At 49.3% G+C, this 27032-nt stretch overlaps 1 protein-coding gene across 6 annotated transcripts in view; it reads left to right on the top strand.

Moving 5' to 3' along the window:
- Positions 1-8879: 8879 nt before the first annotated feature.
- The window catches only part of IKBKG (inhibitor of nuclear factor kappa B kinase regulatory subunit gamma), a 111655-nt gene continuing 93502 nt past the window's right edge, over positions 8880-27032 (top strand). The window contains exons 1-2 of one of the 6 annotated variants that reach the window (XM_069209325.1): positions 8880-9296; positions 14945-15061. The gene's annotated coding sequence lies outside the window, so the exon portion shown is untranslated. Of the gene's footprint in view, positions 9297-10665; positions 10885-14944; positions 15062-27032 lie in introns of those variants that run through there. The other 5 variants (XM_069209322.1, XM_069209326.1, XM_069209323.1 and 2 more) reach the window with 5 other exon arrangements.

The raw sequence follows: 27032 nt of genomic DNA, 5'->3' as shown, positions 1-27032 counted from the left end.
TGAACATTGCTGAGGAGGCAGAGAGTGAAAGAGACCAGTGAGTATAACACACACGGGAAGGTTACACCACAATACAGTGAATCGGCCAGCCAGCGTGCCTCTTACTTTGCACTCACTGTGCTCAAGAAAGTCCGTGCAGGATTTCCTGTGTTGTTAAAGTGCTGAGCATTGAAAAGGCAAACGCAATATCTAGTGCAATGCCTTCAACTAGGACTGCTATTGTTAGCTAACAGCACACTGCATTCTGGGACTCGTAGTTTTGTTAAACACATAAACAAGTATTCAATTGTAGTGCTATCCAACACATCAAGAGCATGCACAAAACATTTATTGTTTCAGAACAAAAATAAAGCCTCGAAAAGGTAACAACCACAACCACAGCATCAAAACCACCCTCATCTCCACCACCGACGACATCAGAACCATACTGGACAGCGGCGAAACCGCAGCCCTCATCCTCCTGGACCTCTCTGCCGCGTTCGACACTGTCTGCCACCACACCCTACGCTCACACCTCAGCAATGCTGGAATCTGCGACAGAGCCCTGGACTGGGTCACCTCCTTTCCCACCGGCAGAACCCAGAGAGTCCGCCTCCCCCATTCCACTCGGAGGCCACCAAAATCATCTGCAGGGTACCGCAGGGTTCGTCCCTTGGCCCGACCCTCTTCAATGTCTACATGGCCCCGCTTGCTAACATCGCCCGATCCCACAACCTCAACATCATCTCAAACGCCGACACCCAGCTGATCCTCTCCCTCACCAAGGACTCCGCCAAGACCGGCTTCCACGAAGGAATGAAAGGCATCGCCGAATGGATGAAGAGCAGCTGCCTCAAACTCAATTCCAACGAGACGGAAGCCCTCATCTTCGGCTCCACCCTCTCTGCATAGGATGACCCATGGTGGCCTGCCACTCTCGGAACCAATCCAACTCCCACCGACTACGCACGCAACCTAGGATTCATCTTGGCCCCTCACTATCCATGACCCAGCAAGTTAACGGCATCTCCTCCTCCTGATTCAACACCCTCCACATGCTCTGAAAGATCTACAAATGGATCCCCACAGAAACCAGAAGAACAGTCACCCAAGCCCTCGTAAGCAGCAAGCTGGACTACGGCAATGCCCTCTACGCAGGAACCATGGCCAAACTCCAGAAGAGGCTGCAACGCATCCAGAACGCCTCCGCACGCCTCCTCCTGGACATCCCCCACCACTGCCACATCACAGACCACCTGAAAAACCTGCACTGGCTCCCAGTCAACAAGAGAATAACATTCAAACTCCTCGCCCACAAAGCACTGCACAACACCGGATCAGAATACCTCAACAAACGACTCTCCTTCTACACCCTGACCTGGCATCTCCGCTCTACTGACCTCGCAACCGTCCCACGCGTCCGCAGAACTACAGATCATTCTCGCACCTCACCTCCAAAACATGGAACACTCTTCCCACCCACCTGCGCCAGACCAAAGACCTCCTTACCTTCAGGAAACTTCTCAAGACCTGGATGTTCAAGCAGTAGCAGCACCTCTCCCCCGTCTTCCACCCCCACTTTCTCCCCCCTTCCTTCTCCCCCCTCCCCTCCTCAGCGCCTTGAGACCCTCACGGGTGAGTAGTGCGCTTTACAAATCCCTGATTGATTGATTGATTGACAAGGACAAATTACAGGTTCCCGCGTTACTGCAGGTAGGAAGGTTAACCTCCGGCTCGGGATACAGTCACCTGACAATGATGGCTCTTTGGTTTGATTTACCTGAGCCGGGGGCAGAAGCAGGAGTAAACACAATGTGTGTAGATCGCTGTTGTAGCAGGTTAGACACAGCCTAGGACACAGAAGCAACAACATGCACACAGAGGGCTCCTGCCAATGGGGCTTCTAATGTCAGCCAAAGCTCTGGCAGATTCCAGTCACTTGTGCACCAGCCTGGCCTGGCACCTCACCTTCTCATGGCAGCTGCCAGCAGCAGATATCCCGGGCAGGGGCACACCAAGGGGGTGGCCGGGATGTTTAGGCCATTCGTGAAGTTAGTAAAAATAATGAGAACATCTGTAAAACCCTCATCATTCCCTTTGAAACTTAAAACACAAATACGAGCAGTCCTTCGATACTCCACACTATAGATATGTTTTTATTGTTTTATGCAACATTGCCAGCTCCCACCCCTTTCTAAATCTCAAAGCATAAACAATAAAAGGGCAAGTGTGCTTGTTTCACAAATGTGGCAACCCTAGCTGCCAGGCGAAATAAGTCCGTGTTTGTCTTTGTTTGAGTCACATGGTGGTGATAAACAATTTTTTCTTTTTGAATAATAATTTACGGGTATGTTACCTGCTGAGTGTTGGAGTGCATCTTTTTAACGGATACTTAATAAAAGGTTTTGCACAAGTAACAATCTGATTGGGTATTAATAAAATATATGTTTTGAAATAACTTGTTTTATATCCGACACAATCTCTGCACGTTCATACCAGCAGCTTGTATATTCACAGTGCTTTCACTTGCAGGTTGGGACCTCGAAGAGCTATAAATGCACAAGCCACAGTAATTCCCCTTCAGTCAACTGGGGTGTGATTCCTTTTCTCTCGGTACACACAGACGTCCACGGTGATTGCATCAACCAGAGGTTTCTGGGTGCATTTTCTACTGATTACTTCAATAACTTGCATTTCAAGGTGCGTGCACAATTATACTTACCTAAAGGGGGAAGATCAACATAAATGGCCCTGCCAGCCCCCCCACACCCCATTGCACGCATAGGTTTGGCCAGTCATGAGAAGTTTCCAGGTCCACGTGTGACTCGCCTCTGCACTCTGGATCCTGTAGTCCTGTTTATCCCATGTTAGGGTGAAGTAAGGCTCTTCTCCCTTCCTCTCTCGTGCTCCTGCATGCTCCCCTGGTCCCCGGTTTATCCTCACGCGCCATGACAGTCAGGCGGGCCCTGCGGCGCCCTAGACTCCAGCAGCGCGGGGCAGTGCTGTGAATGTTGCTGAGACCATGTACTCTCTGCCCCACGCGCAGGCCGGGCTCCCAGCTTGGTCTGAAGCCTAGGGTGTAAGGGCACCGTCACAACAAAGCCCTGAGGCACTGGTAGTGAGACAGTCACGGGGGGCAGAGCAGCCAAGTGGGGTGCAGGGGAGCCCGCAGCGTTGGCGACTCCTCACAGGGTGGCCCCGGGGACTCAGAATCTGTGACTAATGCAGTCTACAGCACGCTTCCAGACACCAGTAATAAAATGCGTAAATCTAACCCCTGATGCGTGGTACTTGGCAGGGCTCCAGCATGGCGTCCGAAACTGGCACCTTCTCGTGGCACCAACATGCATTCCATCAGGGTGGGGGAAAGGGCAGTCTCAGGTACCAGGGCTGGCCAGAGGGTGTAGGAAGGGCTGACCTTGGTGTTCAGAAGAGGGTAGGCTTAGGGCTCAGGGCTGGGGAGGGGTGTGTGTAAGAGGACAGTCTTGGGGCTCAGGGCTGAGGAGGGATGTGATTGAGGACAGTCTTGGGGCTCAGGGCTGGGGAGGGGTTCGATAGAGGACAGTCTTGGGGCTCAGGGCTGGGGAGGGATGTGGCAGAGGACAGTCTTGGGGCTCAGGGCTGGGAGGGATGTGATAGAGGACAGTCTTGGGGCTCAGGGCTGAGGAGGGATGTGATTCAGGACAGTCTTGGGGCTCAGGGCTGAGGAGGGGTGTGATAGAGGACAGTCTTGGGGCTCCGGGCTGAGGAGGGATGTGATAGAGGACAGTCTTGGGGCTCAGGGCTGAGGAGGGGATGTGATAGAGGACAGTCTTGGGGCTCAGGGCTGGGGAGGGGTGTGACAGTCTTGGGGCTCAGGGCTGGGGAGGGGATATGATAGAGGACAGTCTTGGGGCTCAGGGCTGGGGAGGGATGTGATAGAGGACAGTCTTGGGGCTCAGGGCTGGGGAGGGGATGTGATTGAGGACAGTCTTGGGGCTCAGGGCTGGGGAGGGGATGTGATTGAGGACAGTCTTGGGGCTCAGGGCTGGGGAGGGGTGCGATAGAGGACAGTCTTGGGGCTCAGGGCTGGGGAGGGGTGCGATAGAGGACAGTCTTGGGGCTCAGGGCTGGGGAGGGATGTGGCAGAGGACAGTCTTGGGGCTCAGGGCTGGGGAGGGATGTGGCAGAGGACAGTCTTGGGGCTCAGGGCTGGGGAAGGATGTGATAGAGGACAGTCTTGGGGCTCAGGGCTGGGAGGGATGTGATAGAGGACAGTCTTGGGGCTCAGGGCTGAGGAGGGATGTGATTCAGGACAGTCTTGGGGCTCAGGGCTGAGGAGGGGTGTGATAGAGGACAGTCTTGGGGTTCCGGGCTGAGGAGGGATGTGATAGAGGACAGTCTTGGGGCTCAGGGCTGAGGAGGGGATGTGATAGAGGACAGTCTTGGGGCTCAGGGCTGGGGAGGGGTGTGACAGTCTTGGGGCTCAGGGCTGGGGAGGGGATATGATAGAGGACAGTCTTGGGGCTCAGGGCTGGGGAGGGATGTGATAGAGGACAGTCTTGGGGCTCAGGGCTGGGGAGGGGATGTGATTGAGGACAGTCTTGGGGCTCAGGGCTGGGGAGGGGTGCGATAGAGGACAGTCTTGGGGCTCAGGGCTGGGGAGGGGTGCGATAGAGGACAGTCTTGGGGCTCAGGGCTGGGGAGGGATGTGGCAGAGGACAGTCTTGGGGCTCAGGGCTGGGAGGGATGTTTTAGAGGACAGTCTTGGGGCTCAGGGCTGGGGAGGGGTGTGACAGGCTTGGGGCTCAGGGCTGGGGAAGGATGTGATAGAGGACAGTCTTGGGCCTCAGGGCTGAGGAGGGATGTGATTGAGGACAGTCTTGGGGCTCAGGGCTGGGGAGGGATGTGATAGAGGACAGTCTTGGGGCTCAGGGCTGAGGAGGGGTGTGATAGAGGACAGTCTTGGGGCTCAGGGCTGGGGAGGGGATGTGATAGAGGACAGTCTTGGGGCTCAGGACTGAGGAGGGATGTGATTGAGGACAGTCTTGGGGCTCGGGGCTGGGGAGGGGTGTGATAGAGGACAGTCTTGGGGCTCAGGGCTGGGGAGGGGTGTGGTAGAGGAAAGTCTTGGGGCTCAGGGCTGGGGAGGGGATTTGATAAGAGGACAGTCTTGGGGCTGGGGAGGGATGTGATAGAGGACAGTCTTGGGGCTCAGGGCTGGGGAGGGGTGTGGTAGATGACAGTCTTGGGCTCAGGGCTGGGGAGGGGATTTGATAGAGGACAGTCTTGGGGCTGGGGAGGGATGTGATAGAGGACAGTCTTGGGGCTCAGGACTGAGGAGGGATGTGATAGAGGACAGTCTTGGGGCTCAGGGCTGGGGAGGGGTGTGACAGTCTTGGGGCTCAGGGCTGGGGAGGGGATATGATAGAGGACAGTCTTGGGGCTCAGGGCTGGGGAGGGATGTGATAGAGGACAGTCTTGGGGCTCAGGGCTGGGGAGGGGATGTGATTGAGGACAGTCTTGGGGCTCAGGGCTGGGGAGGGGTGCGATAGAGGACAGTCTTGGGGCTCAGGGCTGAGGAGGGATGTGATAGAGGACAGTCTTGGGGCTCAGGGCTGAGGAGGGATGTGATTGAGGACAGTCTTGGGGCTCAGGGCTGAGGAGGGGATGTGATTGAGGACAGTCTTGGGGCTCAGGGCTGAGGAGGGGTGTGATAGAGGACAGTCTTGGGGCTCAGGGCTGGGGAGGGGATGTGATAGAGGACAGTCTTGGGGCTCAGGACTGAGGAGGGATGTGATTGAGGACAGTCTTGGGGCTCGGGGCTGGGGAGGGATGTGATAGAGGACAGTCTTGGGGCTCAGGGCTGGGGAGGGATGTGATAGAGGACAGTCTTGGGGCTCAGTGCTGGGGAGGGATGTGACAGGACAGTCTTGTGGCTCAGTGCTGGGGAGGGGATGTGATTGAGGACAGTCTTGGGGCTCAGGGCTGGGAGGGATGTGATTGAGGACAGTCTTGGGGCTCAGGGCTGGGGAGGGGTGTGGTAGAGGACAGTCTTGGGGCTGAGGAGGGATGTGATTGAGGACAGTCTTGGGGCTCAGGGCTGAGGAGGGATGTGATAGAGGACAGTCTTGGGGCTCAGGGCTGAGGAGGGATGTGATAGAGGACAGTCTTGGGGCTCAGGGCTGGGAGGGATGTGATTGAGGACAGTCTTGGGGCTCAGGGCTGGGGAAGGATGTGATAGAGGACAGTCTTGGGGCTCAGGGCTGAGGAGGGATGTGATAGAGGACAGTCTTGGGGCTCAGGGCTGAGGAGGGATGTGATTGAGGACAGTCTTGGGGCTCAGGGCTGGGAGGGATGTGATTGAGGACAGTCTTGGGGCTCAGGGCTGGGGAGGGGTGCGATAGAGGACAGTCTTGGGGCTCAGGGCTGGGAGGGATGTGATTGAGGACAGTCTTGGGGCTCAGGGCTGGGGAGGGGTGCGATAGAGGACAGTCTTGGGGCTCAGGGCTGGGGAGGGGTCTGGTAGAGGACAGTCTTGGGGCTCAGGGCTGAGGAGGGGATGTGAGAGAGGACAGTCTTGGGGATGGGGAGGGATGTGATAGAGGACAGTCTTGGGGCTCAGGGCTGGGGAGCGGATGTGATTGAGGACAGTCTTGGGGCTCAGGGCTGGGGAGGGGTGTGACAGTCTTGGGGCTCAGGGCTGGGGAGGGGTGTGACAGTCTTGGGGCTCAGGGCTGGGGAGGGGATATCATAGAGGACAGTCTTGGGGCTCAGGGCTGAGGAGGGATGTGATAGAGGACAGTCTTGGGGCTCAGGGCTGAGGAAGGATGTGATAGAGGTCAGACTTGGGGCTCAGGGCTGGGGAGGGGTGCGATAGAGGACAGTCTTGGGGCTCAGGGCTGGGTAGGGGATGTGATTGAGGACAGTCTTGGGGCTCAGGGCTGGGGAGGGGTGTGACAGTCTTGGGGCTCAGGGCTGGGGAGGGGTGTGACAGTCTTGGGGCTCAGGGCTGGGGAGGGGATATCATAGAGGACAGTCTTGGGGCTCAGGGCTGAGGAGGGATGTGATAGAGGACAGTCTTGGGGCTCAGGGCTGAGGAAGGATGTGATAGAGGTCAGACTTGGGGCTCAGGGCTGGGGAGGGGTGCGATAGAGGACAGTCTTGGGGCTCAGGGCTGGGTAGGGGATGTGATTGAGGACAGTCTTGGGGGTCAGGGCTGGGGAGGGGATGTGATTGAGGACAGTCTTGGGGCTCAGGGCTGGGTAGGGGATGTGATTGAGGACAGTCTTGGGGCTCGTGGCTGGGGAGGGATGTGATAGTGGACAGTCTTGGGGGTCAGGGCTGGGGAGACTATCTGTAAAAGGACAGTCTTGGGGCTCAGGGCTGGGGAGGGGATTTGATAGAGGACAGTGTTGGGACTCAGGGCTGCGAAGGGGGTGGTCTTAGGACAGGGCTGGAGAAGGGACACAGTAGGGGTGTAGCATTCCCTCTGCTGTCACATTCTGTGAGAAGAAGCAGCTGCAGAGCTAGAAAACAGGAGAATTGTGCTGGATCATGGTTCTGGCAGCTATTTCTGAGCCGAACCCAGGAACATTTGCTGAATTTGGTGTGGCGTGTTTTTCCAACACCAGGACACAATTCTGCAGCAACTGCACAGGCAGCAGAAAGTTTCTTATTTTCACTTCCAGCTAGATCTAAAACAGAAGCCTGACTTAAAGGGCCATCAACTGTTTTGTACTTAATCATCACCCTGGCTGGGAGCCATCTGGGGCTTAACACATGATGTCAATGTAAGGGAAAGAAACAAAGGCACATAACCTATCACTTCACTAGTACTTTAGAGAAACTATGACTTGGGCATAGGAGCTTGACTTTTTTCAACCCCACTATGTAAAAGAAGTGCATAAACAATAAAAAGGCAAGATTTATCTGGGTGTCTAAGTAATTGCATTAATAATATTAAAAGGCACATAATAATGTATTTTGTATTTGGTGCTTTTGGTTGCATCACTCACAGAGCCACAATAAATCATACATCTGTGTAAATCAATGTGCAGGAAATGTTACTTAAGACAGTGGGGGTTAAAAGGTGTAGCAATAGATATCCTCCATACTTGTAGACATTATATGTTCAGAGTGGATGGTCGCGAGAAATGCAAAGTTAGGATATTAAACGAGGTGCAGTGATTGTGGTTGTCTGTACTAAATAGACTTCCCAAAGCAGCCCTTCTTTGTAATCGTAGAAAAGCAACAGACTGAGAAAAAATATACTCGGATCTAAAGCCATGACTTACAGTTTGCATGCAGCTGCGGGTGCCGTAAAGAGATCACTGTGCTATGGAAGGATTGCAGCTTACGAACTAGAAGGACCAAAATGATTTGAGCGTCAAAAGCAGTTGCTTATTCACCTATCTCATACATGCCAACCCTCCTGCTTCAAACAGAGTCCAGGGATCTTCACTGCTTAGGTCACTGTGCAGAAAAAAGGAACAAAAAAGGTGGAACTGAACCTGGCTGTGGTGCAGGGCGATGCCCTCGGACGGAGTTCGCGCTACAGGTGCCAGGAGGGGCAGCTAGGACCCCCGTGGCTGGGTCACCCTATTGGGAAGGTTAGCGCTCTAGTTGTTTTCATGTGTTGGAGCTTCGGCGTACGTCATGCCGTAGGTGATGATTGGAGGGTTAGCGCTCTAGTTGTTTTCATGTGTTGGAGCTTCGGCGTACGTCATGCCGGTGGTGATGAGTGGAGGGTTAGCGCTCTAGTTGTTTTCATGTGTTGGAGCTTCGGCGTACGTCATGCCGTAGGTGATGATTGGAGGGTTAGCGCTCTAGTTGTTTTCTCACGTGTTGGAGCCTCGGCGGACGTCATGCCGTAGCTCTAGTAGGTAATGAGAGTAACGTCAAGCTACCTTTATATTAGTCCCCCCGGGGTGTCGGCTAGCTGTCACTTCCGTCTATTCAGTCCCCCGGGGGTAAAGTGTCGGTGGTTCCCTCCCTCTCCAGTCCCCCAGGGGCGCCGCAGGAGCCGCTCAGCTGCGAGCTTTTACTTTCGTTTTCACTTTGTGACGCGCCCTCGTTTTGGAAGAGTCCATTAATTCTCGGAAGTGGTTTAGGGGTCTAGAAGAGGAAGAGAGGGTCAGTAGAAAGTATTCGAACCACTTGAGAGCCGTGAAAACATTAAAAGAAGGAAAGGTGCATGACTGGGCAGTGCGCCCCCTAGCGGGTGTCCGCTGTGCAGTGGGCGTCCCCTGGGCGTCGGCAATGGTTGCGTCCGAAAGCAAAACACTTGAGAGACCAGGAAGAGAAGAGGAAGAAGAGGAGGGAGCAGGAGAGAGGAGGTGAGGAAGGCCACAGAGTGCTGGGAGGAGAGGAGAAGTGAGATAGGAGGGAGAGGTACTGCAGGGAGGAGGAGTGAGAGAGAGGAGGAGAGAGAGCAGGAGAGAGGAGGGAAGGGAGGAGACAGAGTGCTGGAAGGAGAGGAGAGAGAGGTGCTGGGGGAGAGGAGAAGGGAGGGGGTGAGAGGGAGTAGCTAAGAGAGGAGGAGAGAGGTACTGGAGGAGAGGGAGGTACTTGGGGAGGTAGTGGAGGAGAGGTACTGGAGGGAGGGGGATGTACTGGAGGAGAGGGAGGTACTTGGGGAGGTAGTGGGGGAGAGGTACTGGAAGGAGAGAGAGGAGGAGGCGAGCGAGGTACTGGAGGGAGGGGGATGTACTGGAGGAGAGGGAGGTACTTGGGGAGGTAGTGGGGGAGAGGTACTGGAAGGAGAGAGAGGAGGAGGCGAGCGAGGTACTGGAGGGAGGGGGATGTACTGGAGGAGAGGGAGGTACTTGGGGAGGTAGTGGGGGAGAGGTACTGGAAGGAGAGGAGAGAGAGGAGGAGGAGAGCGAGGTACTGGAGGGAGGGGGATGTACTGGAGGAGAGGGAGGTACTTGGGGAGGTAGTGGGGGAGAGGTACTGGAAGGAGAGAGAGCAGGAGGAGAGCTAGGTACTGGAGGGAGGGGGGTGTACTGTAGGAGAGGGAGGTACTTGGGGAGGTAGTGGGGGAGAGGTACTGGAAGGAGAGAGAGCAGGAGGAGAGCGAGGTACTGGAGGGAGGGGGGATGTACTGGAGGAGAGAGAGGTACTTGGGGAGGTAGTGGGGGAGAGGTACTGGAAGGAGAGGAGAGCGAGGTACTGGAGGGAGGGGGGATGTACTGGAGGAGAGAGAGGTACTTGGGGAGGTAGTGGGGGAGAGGTACTGGAAGGAGAGGAGAGCGAGGTACTGGAAGGAGGAGAGATGTACTGGAGGAGAGAGAGGCACTTGGGGAGGTAGTGGAGGAGAGGTACTGGAAGGAGAGAGAGCAGGAGGAGAGCGAGGTACTGGAGGGAGGGGGGATGTACTGGAGGAGAGAGAGGTACTTGGGGAGGTAGTGGGGGAGAGGTACTGGTGGGAGGCTCGAGGTATAGAAAGGGGGAGAGGTACTGGAATGACAGATAGTGGGGGCAGCAGAGGTACTGGAGGGTGGAGAGAGGTACCTGGGGAGAGTGGAGGGAGGGCTAGGAGGAGGGAGAGATACTGGGGCATCCCATGGAGGGAGGGGACGAGGAGAAGGGCAGGGACTGGGAGAATCAGCTGGTGGGGAGTAGCATAGACATCACCCGAAGGGAGGAAGGGTGAGAGGAGAGGGAGAGTCACCAGGGGCCTCACCTGCTGGCGGTTGGAGGGAGAGGTGCACTGGGGGCTTCACCTGGAGGAGGTTGGAGGGAGAGTCACTGGTGTCATCACCTGGAGGAGGATGAAGGAATAGTCACTGGTGTCATTACCTGGAAGAGGTTGAAGGGAGAGTCACTGGTGTCATCACCTGGAGGAGGTTGGAGGGAGAGTCACTGGTGTCATCACCTGGAGGAGGTTGAAGGGAGAGTCACTGGTGTCATCACCTGATGGAGGTTGGAGGGAGAGGTGCACTGGTGTCATTACCTGGAAGAGGTTGGCGAGAGAGAGGCTCTGGGGTCATCACCTGGAGGAGGTTGGAGGGAGAGTCACTGGTGTCATTACCTGGAAGAGGTTGAAGGGAGAGTCACTGGTGTCATTACCTGATGGAGGTTGGAGGGAGAGAGTCACTGGTGTTATTACCTGGAAGAGGTTGGACGGAGAGAGGCTCCGGGTTCATCCCCTGGAGGAGATTGGAGAGAGAGTCACCGGTGTCATTATCTGGAAGAGGTTGGAGAGAGAGAGGCTCCGGGGTCATCACCTGGAGGAGGTTGGATGATCTGAGGGTCTTGTGAGCAGGAATGACATCTGACTGGTCCATGGGGCTGTGTTGGGCAGAGCTTCTACAGTGGTCCCTGACATGGAGCCAGGGGGCTCTTTCAGTGCAGGGGTCATGCCATCAGTCACGGTGACACTTGAGAGTTTTCTAGGAACACAGTTTTGTTCTTTGAAGTTTCTTCGTGTTGAAGGACCTTCTCCTTTCAACAAGGACTTTGTGGGAATCTATTGTGAGCCTAATGAAGGCTAGGGCATGGTTTTGATACCAGCCTTTTGAAAGGCACTGTTTGAGGATCCCTAATGGCTCTGAGGGCTTGATTTCCTGAGTAAATTGTGCTGATGTGAAAGTCAAATGAAAGGATGAGGGGAATCTGAGGCTTTAGAATTTTTGGATGCGCGGCATACTTTCTTAGGGGCTCGTGTGTATGGACACTTATCTTTAAAGAGAATCCCAAAATGAGATCAGCTTGGCTGTGTTCAGGGAGAGCGTGCTTCATTTCATCCCTTCCAAACCAAGGCTGGTTTCTGGAACTGTGCGCCTTTTTATCCCAACAAAGCTACACCTCTGGGCAAGCTGTGAGGTTCAGTGTATTTAACAAACTCTTAATGATACCTCGCATCAGTACCCTCATCTGTACGATTTCGTGCCAATTGTTTATCCTTCAAACACTCAAACTGTACTCCCCTCTAGCTGACTACGCAGAGCCGTGCAACCTGTAGTGCTCTTGCATCTGCACAGGTGCAACTCCCTTCATTGTGGGTTTCCAAAGAGTACTCATGATCCCTCCAGCAGCAGCCCTCTCCATTCCCTTGGCAAAAAATATCTCACTCCATAACTCCAGTTCTGAATAACCTTGAAGCCAGGAATAACTTTAAGAGGCCTTGAATTGTTCATAGAGTGGTCCACCTGGGCCTTCCCAGCTACTTGAAAAGCATACTGCTTACCTTCGCGGGTTTGAGAAAGAGAAAAAGGAAATCCAGCTGCCATTCGCAAGAGTTAAAAACCAAAAGATCAAATGACCAGGTAGGCATTCTCTTGCCAAGTCCCCAGAATGTGTAACCAGTTCCCAGAATACCTGAGACTGACCAAGCAGACCAAAAAACCCATCTGTTCAGAATCCACTTTGCAGTCAAAGCCATCATGAGTGAATTCCTCACGCCTCCTCTGCACTGCTTCCTGTTAAGTACTTAGGTGTACCTTGTATATACTCTGTGCTTTGTACCTGCTCCTCATTGACTGATGTTACTGCATTCTCAGGTTCCTTGTAACGCTTTGATGGCATTGCAGCGAGGCCCTTACTATACAAATACATCAATGAATAAATCTATGAACTAAATTAGAACTGTTTCAGTATGGACTGGTATCATTGGCAAGAAGTTGAAAGTCTTATAGGTTGCTCTCTAGTGCATACTTGCATTCATAGAAAAGCACTAGCAAGATTGTGAGCTTTGAGGGTCGAATTAGTGACTTAGCAGGTAACACCGGCAGTCAGTAGTCACTGTGTGGTCTAGGATGCTATTGTATGAGGTAGAACTTGATTAGTACATCCTTTGAGTTGACACCCTGAAGGAAGCGACCGAGAAGGTGTCAGGGAAGGTTCGTGGCTGGGTAGATGGTGGCTTCTGGGGTCTTAGTCGTAGCGTGCGTTGCAGAAAGCTATGAGCACCAGACCGAGGGATGAGGTTGATCTCCTTTCCAATCGATAACAGTCCTCTTGGGAGCCAAAAACCTGAACTGGACATGGTTTATAGAACATCTTGGGCAGTGAGTGGTGGAATCATAATGTTGGTGTGAGCTCGTTTTCTTTAGGGGGGGGGTGGCTGGTTAGTAGTCTGGGCCAATGGGGATGAAGGATTTTGTCTCGCCTCCTTTAGCAAGAGAAACATTACTTAAGCCAACACATCAATCTTTGCATGTTGTGTGGTGAGGAACTGTGTGCACAGTCTTCTTCTCCCACTCCTGATTGGAAGAGGACTTTCTGTATGTTGGAAGCTTTGTCTGCTAGGTCCAAGGTGTGTGCGTGTTTCATTTGCTTGTTGTTTTTAATTATTGCATAAGTATGAAGTGATTGAGGTATTTCATTTTTCTCCATTCTGTTTGTTTTGAATTTTAGAATTAGATCTATGAAGAACCGGTATGAGCTTGACATTATGAGTGGAGTGGTGGTCTTGGAGCCCAGTACAGGTACAGTGTAGTTGAGGGCCTCCAATGAGGGGATCAGTTATTAATTAGCTGGATGGCAGTGATCTTAAGGTAGAACAATGCCTCCGGTCTTTGGAATGGACCAACCTGAAGGCAGAGGCACAAAGTTTAGGTCCTGTGACAAAGGGCAGCAGTAGAAGGGCTTCTGATATTGGGAGAAGTCTAGCGTGTTGCCAGATGGAACGCTCCCGCTGCTTTGGTGCTGGTGAATGAAGTGACAAGTTTGTGCTGTCGTCTACCCAGTTAATGGAATCTAGGCTGACCGTTTTTCCCCTTGTTACAGAGACTAAAGATAATTGCTAGCCATACCATAGTTGTTTTTCTACAGTTTTAACTCTTGATTTTATATTGAAGTCTAAAGGAGACTAGTTCGAGAATACTATTTTTATCACGCGCGGCATCTGTCCCCCATAACATTATCCCTTGCCACACTGTCCTTCTGCCTTTTAACGGCCCTTGGTTAATTGGAATATTTGTTATTATCTGCCCTCAAGCCCCATATGCCTCAAACTGTGTAATGACAATATGCTTGCTTTGTTATTTTTATGAAACTTCAAATTCTGATATTAAGTTAGAAGTTGCTACTGTCTTTATATTTCTTTACCAGATGGTTTCAATATAGTTCTGGGCTGGCCAGCCGCAAGGACAAAGCCTTTTAGGGGACTAAACTCACTAGAGAATACAGAAAGCCCTGAATTGAACTTGCTTATCAGGTTCTTTAAGCAGAACCGTTTGATTTTTGATTATTATGGCCTTCTGGCTAGCTGTTTTACAAGCCCAAAGGATGTTTTGCTAAATAATTCTCTCATTCCTCTCTGACTTGCTAAGCAAGTAGGGAGTCGAGAGCTGTGGCTAAGGTTTCTGTAATCCCACTGTCAGGTGAGGATGGACATTGTTTGCCCTTAAGTCATCTTTAGGGCACTGATTGGCACTATCCACAGAGTGGCATTGCCCAAAAAGGTAATTTCAATGAGAGGAAGACCCCGAAAGGCACAGTCGACTGGCTGGAGTACCCAGAAGAGAAATGTAGGCTATCGTAAGTAAAACATCACCTACAGGAAAGTACACACCTTTATTTGTACATCGGGTAGCAGGACTCTGAAGTCAAAGCTCTGAGATGGGATGAGATTAAATTCTAAATCCACCCTGAGCGTGTGGAAAGCTTAAGCCTACCGTCAAATGAAATTTAGTCTTGGACATGAACGCATATAGCTAAGCTTCTTTTGACTGTGCCCCTCTTGCTGATCCCATTGAGGTCTGTATGTGTCCTCTCTTTGGGAAAGCAAACACTGAGATGGGCGGATAATGAAAGTTCACTGTGCCCTTTCTCTTGTCTGGAGGATGTTGGAGAACAACTGTCCTTTTTCTATTCTGAGGATTTTACTGTCCCCCATATAAGCTGAAATAGAGGAGATGGGCTCTCCTCTTTTGCTTTAGAATAATATCAGACACTCATCAGTGGATTTAAAACATTGTTTTTTGACAGAATGGCTCGGTCACATTTACTGTGTCTAAGTTATATCTACTCTGTCTAGATCTTCAGAGGAGTGAACATCCTTCGAAGACTGGAGTCCTAAATATGTGGATTGCGCAGAGCATCAGTCTCTGGTTTGTGCGGCTGCAGCGTTGAGAGTGGACACTGATCTGCGAAGGTACCAGCATTTCTTGCGCGCTCTTGTTGTACTGACGGTTGATCCATGAACTGTAGATAATTGATATGTGAGGACTTGTTGGGGGAGCAATGGCATCCAGGGTCCCTAGGCCTCAGTTATGTCACCTGAGGCAGTGTATGCCTAGTGTACCAAACCAAAAATACAGCCCTTGTTTTTTCAAAGAAGTAAAGGCAGAGAAGTGTGAGTTTTTCTTCAGTGAGGTGATGTGGGTTTAGAAATCCGAGCTCAGTAGCACACACAACACTCCATACATCACTGTTCTTTCCCTGCTTTTACCTTTAGAAAGGACCAGTAATTTATACACATACTAAATAGATTGCAGAACAGCATCCCCAAGAGTACACTAGTTCTTGGTGGGAATATCAGTTTAAATCCCTTAACACTGCAGGGCTTTGCAGATACGCACAGACTCCCCCCTCCTTGAGGCCCTGTGAACCTAGCCTGCTGACATTATCTGCAGAGTAAACCGAGACCAAGTGCATCCTTACGGGTCCTGTCCATGGGAATCCCTTAAATCAGCCAAAATATCAACATTTGGCTTTGTCAGTTTTTTTCTGTTATTCTAAAGGAAGACCCACGTCATCTTCTTTTTTTTAAAAACATATTTCTTTATTGGTTTCATCAAGGTAAATACGCCATACACAGGTCTGGTGGTCTGGCAGGAGTAGAATTTACATTGCATTACTTGTCTTCTCACTGTCCATGTGGTGTATTTATCAAGTACAATAGAAAGTAATGCTAAGATACGAACAGCAATTAGTTATTAAGTAGTTATGGTGCTGGTTGCAATACACATCTGATTTGCGTGAGTGCTATCACCTAAAGGAAAAAGCTGGAACATAACTTGTGCAGTGTATTCTATTTACCTGTAGGGGAGCGCGTGTGGGGGTAAGGAAGATGAGCGTCCAGTGAAGGCACGGGGTGGGCAAGACCCAGACCGAGTGTTGCTCATTGTTTGCACGAGCAGTGTTGGTGTTCCAGCCAACCCGCCAGCGGCTCCAGTGTCGACAGGCGCTGCTCCCTGTTATGTGTATCTTAAGCGCTAGGAGTGTGGGCCAGATGTGTGCCGTGTATCTACAGTGCTAGGTTGGTGTGGGGTCTGTCTACAGTGGTCACTCGTCAGATTTAGCTTCTATCTTCTCGAGATATGTCTGCCAGGCCGATGTTGTGGTTTGGGGAGAGTGTCCTCATCTGGCATCTCATAGCAGGTGTTGCTCCACTAGCATGCTGGAGTGTAAGTCTGAGAGCCACATCCTATTTGGGGGAGCAGCAGTGTTCCACGGCATGGCTGTCCTGCGTTCCACTAGCACCAATGCAAGGTCTATGAACTTGTCAACAGGTTATCATGCTGCTGTTTGGGTAGTGACACCCGACAAGCAATGCACTCTCTCCTTCTGAAAGGAGGTGCCTAGCGCGTCTGTGAGAAATCCTGCAATCTCATCCCAGTAGGGGCAAGCTGTGAGCAATCCCGTACCATGTGTACAAAGTCAGTTACGGTGCTATGGCAGTGGGAGCATGCATCTGTGGAACCTGGGTACAAATATGCCAACCGTATAGGGGTGAGATACGTGTGGTGCAAATAGTTGAATTGTGTGTATTTAAGCCTAACGTTCATTGAGATGAGTTTCGGCGCACACAAACATGGTGTCCATTGTGTGTCTGTCAACAACATAGTAAGGGCTGTGTCCCAGTAAGCTCTGAACTGGAGTCGGGGATCTCCCTATATGATCGTATGGTGTTATATGATTGCGTCATTGCTTTGCTGACACTCCGATGTGTCATTAGGACCTGGTGCATTACAGACGTCTCTGATTCATCATGTTTTACCCCACATGGCTTGTAAGATTCTTGTGAGCGTAGTGTAAAGGAGAAAGGAGCCTTTTGGTATCCCAAAATCATCCATCAGGCATTCAAATGTGCGAATGAGGTTGTCGCTGAACAGGTCTCCCTAGACCAGTGGTCCTGCATTAGACCATGTTGTCGCTCAATGTACGTCTGCAACTCCTGACATTCCGGCGTTGCCCACAGGGGTCGTTTCGGCGAATATGGGTGATTATCATATTTCTTGGTTAAGTGATCCAACAAGACTTGGCCGTCCTGGTTAAGGCATTTCCCCTGTTCCCTGGCATCTTTGCCTCAGGTCCCAGGACCATTGTAGGACCCATGGATGACATGCAGTCTAGTCGGTATCCCAAGCCATCTCATGGCCCATTGACATTGAGCACCTGCATAATAATACTCATAATTCGGGGCACCTATCCACCCTGCTCTAGTGCAGTATACAGCTTGGTTAATGCCACTCGTCGTCTGCCTTTATCCCATAGCAGCGCAGGGAGGAGGACGCAAAGGTCTGCATAGATTTTGTCTGGTAGTAACACCAGTAGGGCAGAGAAAAAGTATAATACTCTGGGGAGGATGAGCATTTTGGAGATGGCAATCCTGCCCGCCAGGGAAAACAGCAGGGGCATCCAAAATGGAAGGGAAGGTCTTGCAGGAAGACCTACAGCCTTTAACAAACTCTTTCAGAGCACGATCAGGCCTATTCTTTTTGCTAATAAACCAATCATCTTTACACAGTGTCCTGAGACTACAGACTTCAGGACGTGCCAGAGGCTCACCCCACTTATGTTTAAGCACTAAATAGGACGAGACTGGATGGGGGGGATCACACTGTACATGACACACTTTTGGCACAGATACTCCAACCAAAGTGATTGTCAGATTTGAACACTGAAGGACATTTCCTTAGGGCTGGTTTGCTCTTAGTATATGGGCTTGTTACAACTACAGGTTTATACAGGAAAGTGGAACTCGGGGCTACCAGTGAAGGGAACTGAGATTGTGACTTTGGGTGGTAATTGACAGGTATGATGTTCTGTACAAAACCCAGGAGGCTGCGTAGCCGAAGGTTGGTCTTGCTGTCTGAGGCTCCCGGCACACAGAGCCCTAGAGAAACGATGATGATGTGGCGTATGGGGTTCACTATGGGAATTCTTATGATGTGCTCTGCATTGTTGATTACAGAGTGGACAGCACAAGGTACTCCTTAGCTCTTCGCCCTGCTGTGTTTCTTAGTATTATTATTGTAGTATCAGTGTTTATTTGACCTGTTATTTAGTATGGTACATTTGTGTAGTTTGTAGCCGAAGCGACAAACTTACAATTATGAAAACTTAATACTGAAGGTGAAGGCAAGTCCCCTCATTGACGTGCTGCATGGTTATGAGACCACAAGCTCATCAACTGCGAAGATCTCTTTCCAGCTGACATCTGGACATAGAAGTAGTTTTGACGCTCGCTGCAGTAGACCTGACTTGTCTTCTTGGATAGGCTTGACAGGTGGAACTGTCACAAGCAATGTGTGAGGCTACCACACAAGGTGAGCAACGGAACGAAGGTTGAATTGCCTAGACGTTGTACCTAAGATGACTGTATTCCAAACCACGCTGGCCTGAACAGGGTGTGGAATTTTATAATGTACCTACTTGCCCAGCAGACTAGATGCTTCAGCAATCTTCTTGTCCTTTGAAAAAAGTCCACTTGTTCTGTTTGCTGCCATGCAGTAAGGGGACAAGTTATGCCAGCATCCTTGTTATTGCTGATTATTCAAGATCTCATATTTGGTCAACGGTTAGACTCCGTCAAGGCTGCAATGCACCATTAAGATCGTACCAAACTCTGAATATTACCTCAAGTCTTTGAGTGTTCACAGGGATGTTTGGGGAGCTCTTGGATCACAGCAGGGCTCTGAACGTGCCAGCACTTTCACTATGGTGCTCCTTATAGCAGAGTTCAGGATACGTCATTGCTCTCTTTCTTACCTTAGAGTCTGAGGAAGTGGCCTGTCAATTGCTCTGGCAACTTTGCCTTTGAACATTCACTTGATTTCAGAAAGTGAACTGTGAATAAACTTTTGACGGTTGCCAACTGAACACCGAGGAGGTTGCCTACAATCGGACGTTCTCCACTCCACTTCACTTCATTGCATGATTGTGTTTAATTTTTGTCCCGATCCCTTTATCCCGCTGTGCGACAGTCCCTCACGTACTATAATTGTGAGCACAGTGTCAGTGTGTGGACATTTACATTTAATATTTTGATAAACTCTACAAAGTCGGTGCCAAAATGTTATGATCTATATATACATGTAAGCTTGGCATTAATAGGCAAAAGTTGTTTTTGTCTCATGAAATGATTTACTTACATTTACATTTTAAAAAGTGCTCTTAGAGGCTGGAATGGGGTGAAAAGTGTTTTTTCCAAGGCAAGAATGCCCTGTGAGTTTCTGCACTCTCTCATATAATGCATATTAAGAGTGGTCACAACTTTTCTCCAACTTCTACCTGCCCTAGAATTGGTCAGATATTCTCCATCATCTGTTTTCTTTCTTTTTTAAAATATTGGCATGTGTCAACTGTGTTTAATTAAATGATGCTTTATTGAAAGGGTATTTAAAGCTCTATTTTAAATATGCGATCTAGTTTAGGAAAACTGTCTCTGAACTTGATGGTTTTTATTTTCCAATTTGTAAATATATTTGGGTATGTTTTAATTTTACAATAGCTCAGTAAAATTGTCTGCAACCTCTGTCAATTTTTTAAGTTGCAAATATTTTTTGGGCACATTGTATGATTACAAAATAAAATCACCAATTATGCTTCTGTTTTTCTGCATGTTTGTGTGCAATAAAGGACCATTCTGAATGCATTATAAATAGCTGAAAATTGGTAAGATTTGCAAACGTGTACACATTTTGTTTTTAAAACTTGGAAGCACTGACAATGCAATCTGAGATTACTATTCCCTCTTGTTCCTTAGAGAACGAATGATAACAATAGAGGATTTGCATTAATGAACCACATATACTGTTTTGAACATCTCACGCACATGGATCAATGTCTTGCTTTCGCATGAGTCATTTTCTCACAATGATACTGTGGTATGTAAACTGGTAGCCAGAGGGTTTGTGCTGCAGGCGGTTGTGCGCACCTGTCCCTGACCCAAACCGTATACCCTGGGTGTTAGGGGGTGAATGGGGGGGGTTTAACCGCCCTGCTCAAGGTCTCTTTTCATAGGGTGTCCTGGACCTGACAGTGTGCTGTTTTGTTTGTCCCAGGGTGAATTCCTGAATCCGGAACACTGAGCCAAAATGGCACCCTCCATCTTAAGTTCTAAGCCAGGGCAGTACTCAAGTATGTGGGCATCTGTTAAACTTGTGCCAAATTGTCATGATGCGCCCACTGCTCTCTGGTGGCATTTCTAACCCAGCGCGTAAGGTTGTGTAGATTGGTTTTGCTGGACCTGGATGCTCACATACAGAGGGACGCCGCTCACACCAACTCTTGTTTACGAAATACATTCCTCAGTGCTTCAAATCTTCATATCTGTTCTCTCTTCCAACCGAGCAGCATACAGAAGTGCTGTTTTCCCTTGCGACATCCCCCCAGTTGCCATTTGCATCTTAATGAGTCCTCTACGGTCAAAGGAAGCTCTTCTTCTTCTCAGTCCCGAACAGTTCACATAATATTCTTCAGTGTTGGGGTCAATGGGTCTCACACCTTAGAAGTCCTGGTGATGCTGACCTACTGATTCCTTTGGTCCAACCTTCTGGCTGCCTGCTTGGAAACAATTGATCATTGCTAGCCACTTCTCCCACCATGCTGTCCGGCAACCATTGTGGGGTCTCTAAGTCGATGAGGGTGGTCGGTCTTTGATCCAGCTGTGTGACAGTCATTGTAGGGCTTTGAATCAATAAGGCCTGGTCAATTTTCGTTCAAGCTGTCTGGCAGCCATTCTTTGGCTAAGTGAGCTGATAAGATGTAGTCGTTCTTTGATCCATCCGTGTAACGGCCATTGGAGGGCTCTCTGACCGGATGAGGCATGGTGAGTCTTTGATCCCGCTGTCTGATGGGTTTTATAGGGCTCTCTGAGCCATTGAGGCAGTCATGTTTCCTCAGGCCACAAACCAGATGGATCGAACCATTCTGAGAAAGTTGTAGCCAATGGATCGAACTTGATGAGATTGCTGCTTCATAAAGGATGTTGTCTGATGAGCAGTGACTCAAGTTCTCTGTCCTTTGTGGAGGACCCTGGCATCAGAACAAATGGCATCCAAGAGAAATGCCATTGGCTACGTGGAGTTGATGATCTTGTGGACAAGGTAAAAGTTGCCAACTTTCAGTAACTGTGATTTAACTTGTGGGTACTGGAATGTTGGCATAGCTGCGAGGAGCCGAGGAGAGACATGAACTCTCCCTTCCAGGTCTAAAGAATGACCTTGATGCCCTCTGGAGACTGATGAGCAGGCCATGATTGTCGTGATGGACTTCAGAGCAGTCTACTTTGATGACATTGTTATCTGGCGCTGTTGCGTGCAAGGGCCATTCGTGGAGAGAGTGAAACATGCATAGTGCCCAAATAGAGGAAAATGTTTCTAAACCTTGGCTCCCCTCAGTGAAGAGCTTCACTCCCTTATACAAGCCAGTCTGAGATTGTCTAGTAAGGACCGAAAGTTGCAAGTCTCTGTTTACTTGGACACCAGTTGACAGAGGAATGGTACAGCCCACTGCGGAAGGGAACTTTCTAAAAACTCCCCTCTGAGAAGACCCTTCTAAGGCCTCACTGGTTACTTTGTTCTATGTTAAGATATAGAAGTTTTGGGCACCTTTTTACTGAGCTGACTTGCCCTGTACCACCTCTGAGTATCAGATAGCCTTTGCGACCATCAAAGAAATGCTCTCTTAAACCACAGTGCTAAATGCCTGTGACTATAAAATTGGAGTAATGTTTGCTCAACCCAATGAGGGATGTATATCAGCATTTGCATACTGCTCCAAGACGCCTTCTGGGTGGTGGAATAGGTAGCTACTTAGTTTGGTGTGCATGTTTGGTAGACGTGTTTTGTGGTGCTGCCTACAAGTAGCATGTTTGGTGTCCTGCATGAGTTTCGGAGATGTGTCAACCATGTTACAGCTAATTTAGCACATGGTGTCTTTGAGAAAGTGGACGCAAAACCTCATAGTTTACATAAACCAATATCACATCTTTTTTTTACTTGAAACCTGTACGTTGTGTATTAGGGAAACATGCAGGTCTTTACTGCATTTCATAATTATAGATGAATGTTAGTTACCATTATTTGTGTCCGGGAAAGAGGAGGGTATTGCAGAGCTTAGATGTCTGTAGAGAAAAATAGTCCTGTCCAGTGTGGATTTTTGTTAATGAAAAGATTATCAGAAGTGGAGGTTCTTCTTTGTTGATGGATAATGAGATTGGATTGAAGGGTCCTGTACCTTATTCACTCGATGTGTGATGCAGAGTGTCTTGCAAGAGACATCTTACATTTGGTGACCAGTGTAGGACAGTGTGTGGGGCTCCGGGGTGTCGTGGTTGCCTCTGCTTAGATTTACAACTTGTGTGGCAATGTCATGCTGGATTGCTTGATGCCAGGGGGTGAGTGCAGAGGCCATTTGCATAACTCTGTGGCTTTCTTCGTCTGCAGGTTGAAGTGTTTTTAGACGGGAGTAGGCCATTGGGGACATACTACTGTTCTTCAGTGCTCTGAGTGTAACATTTGTCTGACATGATGAGTGAAGTTGTTGGATTTTGTCCTCTTCAAGGATCAAGGCAGTTTATAACCAGTTAACAACTAACTTCTATGTCTAGTGTTTCTTTGTAAACATGTAGTTGATGTTATGTGTATTTGAAGAAAAGCCAGAGAGGTGGCCTACAGAAATTTCGGCTTAAACATAGCCAGGATGCATAATCATAAATGTCCCAGTCTGTGATCATTGGTTCATGTATGACAATGTCATTAATATAGGTTTGGGTTCAAACAACATATGGAGCATGTATTCATCTGTCTTGTAGACTGTATATTCCAATATGGGCCAAATTTTGGTTCGCCTTTTGACGCTGCATTCATCTGTGTGCTTGTCCTGCTGCTGATAAGCACTAGACTAAGGGCCTGATTCTAACTTTGGAGGACGGTGTTAAACCGTCCCAAAAGTGGCGGATATACCACCTACCGTATTACGAGTTCCATAGGATATAATGGACTCGTAATACGGTAGGTGGTATATCCGCCACTTTTGGGACGGTTTAACACCGTCCTCCAAAGTTAGAATCAGGCCCTAATTTCCTACATCTAAATGCAGATCTCTCCCCCGCCCCATCCTAAGATTTTGGTGATCTTGTTGGCGCAGTTGCCATTCTTGTACACTGCTTTTTCTGCTGCCATGCAGCAGTCGATGCTGAACCCTAAGTTATCCAGTGTTGGCATGTTTGAGTTGCCCTGTGAGTATTGCAGTGTCTTCTGTGGTCATCACCAGGCCCTGATTCACAAATGGCTTTTGGTATCTTGTTTCCGTCGCTTCCGGTATTTCAAGGATTACAGCTGATATTGCAGTGTTATGGGATCTCCTATTGCATCTTCACCATCACTTACTTTATTTCCTGAATATTCTGTTTCAGCTGTTCACTTCCAAACCACGTGCATTAGGTTGGTTTTGTGTCTTAAACGTTTATTGAACTGGAATATGCATCAGTCAAGCTTGGGCATTCTTTGGCACTTGTGCAGATGAGTAATAGGTGAGAGCTGGTGCGGTGGCGAGCCTCTCGGCAGGGTGGGTGGCGGAGGGTCTGAAGCTGAAGATACCCATGAAGAGGGCAGGGGTGACATGGGACCTTGTTGGCTTTTGTTGAGCCTTTGTCTTTGTGTTCTGGTGCCACAGTGGATTCCAGCACCTTGCCTTTACCTAATTGGCACAAATGTGAATATGTTAAGGGTTTGATATATTAATTTTCTGCTTGTGGCCTGGAGTTGAAGACTTGGGGGAAACGGCATTGCAACAGAATTAGTATTGGTGCCTGTTGATCGCTCCCCCTTGGTTTTGAGAGTTAGGTGGACTTGCCTGCTTTTCATGTAGGTGAAAGAAAGACCCACTCAGAGAGAACGTTGGGTGGTTGAAAGTTACCCTTCAGCAACAGTTCACACCCTCATCCTATCTGCCATCAGCCCCCTGACAGGATAGAACTTTTCTCTTGGGCCTGCTTCACTTCTGTCTAGGAGATACTTACCCCTAGGAGATCCTAGCGCCAAGGCCGCCATCTCACTGCCTGGGAGCAGCTCAATGATGAAAGGTACATGTGCGGTGTTGAGATACATATGGCTTCTCCGTCCCTCTGCCTGGCATTTGGTGGCACGATTTCTTGAGTCTGGTAAGGACTCCTGACTGCATTGTGGCAGTCATATCCTCTATGGAGCGCAGCTCAGTGATGCATTACATTTTCTGGCATTTGTGGGGACTCGTTGTTCAGATAAGGCACTAACACAAGGTCTGTCTTTCGCAATCATTCGACCTGCAATATTCAAAAGGTAGGAACACTCCAGTTTTAGTGGTAGTGACCCGGATCCATTCTCTGTGGAAGGAATCTGCTTAGGGTTTAAATGGAATGAACAGGTAACACATGGAACTGACTTGCTGTTTAGATGGAGCAATAGAAAGCTGCCCTGAATGTTTATCATTCCTCGTTCTCTCTATCATGATGATAGGGAGGATGGACAACAATTTGGAGCAAGAACGCGTGCCTTATGGAGGCGCCTACTTGATGGCTCACAATCTGGCTACGTGTGCAACATATTTGGGCAAAGAAGCAACTGATTGACGTTGGTACCAAAGGGTTTTTATCACAACTTCATAGTTTATCTTTTCTACCTAGTATAATAATCACTTTCTGGAGTTTGATGCCCCCCTTAACCTATTGTCGCTGCATGTTAGGTAAATGCTATGTGTCTGATATCCACAAGGCCTCCTGCATACGTCACCAATGTTTTTCCTCATTGCCAAAATTGAGAAAGAAAATTCAGTGATTCTCATGGGGTGCTCTTGTTTGACAGATATCTTACTAAATGAGCTGACACCGCTCAGATAATCGGTCATTCCTGCTTTCACGTGGGTGGTCCGGATATGGTAAGGTTAGGAAGAGGAATGGCTCAAGAGGTGGCCGCTGTGATCGGTTTTGGCGTCTGTGGACCCTGACATTGTAAGCTTGCCTTTGGACCCGTTTTTCAGTCTGGTATACTGCGAAAGTTTTAGATGTGTGAGCCTCTGTTGGGGGTAGCCATCGTAGGCCAAAGAGAACCAAATCCAGACTAGATTTTAAATCTATTTGCATGAGATAAGTTTACATGAAGCCCGTGTGAGTCCTATGGTTACATAGTCATTGGCTATTCTAAGGAGTTGCATGGATGTTTAACCTTCCCGCCCTGTGTTGGGTGCCCCTGCATTAAGTATGCTGCAGTTGCCTGCTAGAAATATTCTGCTAGGCCCAGAGGTGTGCAGTGTGCTTGACAAGCTGTGGACCGTTCATCCAGGGAACCTTGAGGTACTACTCCAAAACCTGTTATCCACTATGATGCTTTGATCGTACCTGCTTTTCCAAGATGGTTCCTTCCTGTAGTTGTAAAGGCTCTCGGATTTCCCGTTTTTTTTAGTCTCAGCACTGACCTTGTTTACAGTTTTTGCTTGCAGAATGTTGTATTTGAATACAAAGTCTCGCAGTATACTTCATGTTTCCTGAAGAGAATTATCTGGGGCCAGGTCCTTGCCTTCTTCCTCCAGAAACATGAAAGTTTCAATGAGTTCTGCCGGGCAAAGTTAATGTCCCTTGGAGCATTGAAGTCTTGCTTGTTCTGGTGCACAGACATCAGACAGTGAAGCTCACTTTTTTCACCTTTGGCCCTTTTTACTAAGGCAAAGACAGGATGGGGAGTCCAAGTCAACGGATGTGCTTGACTGTATCTGTAGTATGTGTGGTGGTGATCCAGTGGATGTGCTTCTCTATAGTACGTGTGTTGGTGACCCAGTGGACGTGCTTAACTGTATCTATAGTATTCATGGTGGTGACCCAGTGGATGTGGTTCTCTATAGTATGACTGGTGGTGACCCAGTAGACATGCTTGACTGTGTCTATAGTATGTGTGGTGGTGACTCAGTGGACATGCTTGACTATATCTATGGTATGCTCAGTGGTGACTCAGTGGACGTGCTTGACTATCTATGGTACTCGTGGTGGTGACCCAGTGGACATGCTTGACTGTATCCATAGTATGTGTGGTGGTGACCCAGAAGACATGCTTGACAATCTATATTATGCGTGGTGGTGACACAGTGAATGTGCTTGACTATATCTATAGTATGCGTGGTGATGACCCAGTGGACTGTAGTATGCGTAGTGGTGACCTACTGAATGTGCTTGACTGTATCTATCGGATGTATGGTGGTGACTCAGTGGACTTGCTTGACTGCATTTATAGTATGCGTGGTGGTAATCCAGTGGATGTGCTTTACTGTATCTATAGTATGTGTGGTGGTGACCCAGTGGACTTGCTTGACTGTATGTGTAGTTTGCGTGGTGGTGACCTAGTGGACTTGCTTGACTGTATGTGTAGTTTGCTAGGCGGTGACCCAGTGGATGTGCTTTGACTGTATCTATGGAATGCGTGGAATTGCTCCTGTCAATTTAAGGGCATTTGATTCGAGTTTGGCTTCTTGGGGATAGGTGCAAGATGCCTCCCTTGCAGATATGTATAATTCTGCCTCTTGGTGTACTCTGCTTGCTTTCAGTGGACACTACAAACTCCAAATTGAGGGTGAGACATCGTTGGCTTGCAATCTTTACAGATTGTTTCCTGCTCGATCATCTTTTTTGTGGGATGTCGTGTGTGTTTCTGGTGGTTGGTTTGTGGGTCAGTCGAGGCCATTGGGCACTGGGGTGGAAGAAAGGGGACTGCTTTGTTAGTCCTAAATATCGAAAGGAATGTGTTTAAGAACAGGGCCCTGGTCATGCTACAGATTATTTGATGGATTCACTAGTAAAGGATATTTGCACAAATAACATCCCAGTTGTGAATGTGCGAAACCAATTCGGTCCAGGGTACAGGAGCTTT

This window comes from Pleurodeles waltl, chromosome 10 (assembly GCF_031143425.1).
Source record: "Pleurodeles waltl isolate 20211129_DDA chromosome 10, aPleWal1.hap1.20221129, whole genome shotgun sequence".
Lineage (NCBI taxonomy): Eukaryota > Metazoa > Chordata > Amphibia > Caudata > Salamandridae > Pleurodeles > Pleurodeles waltl.
Note: the sequence above shows the minus strand (reverse complement) of the source record. Positions and strands in the feature narration are given on the sequence as shown.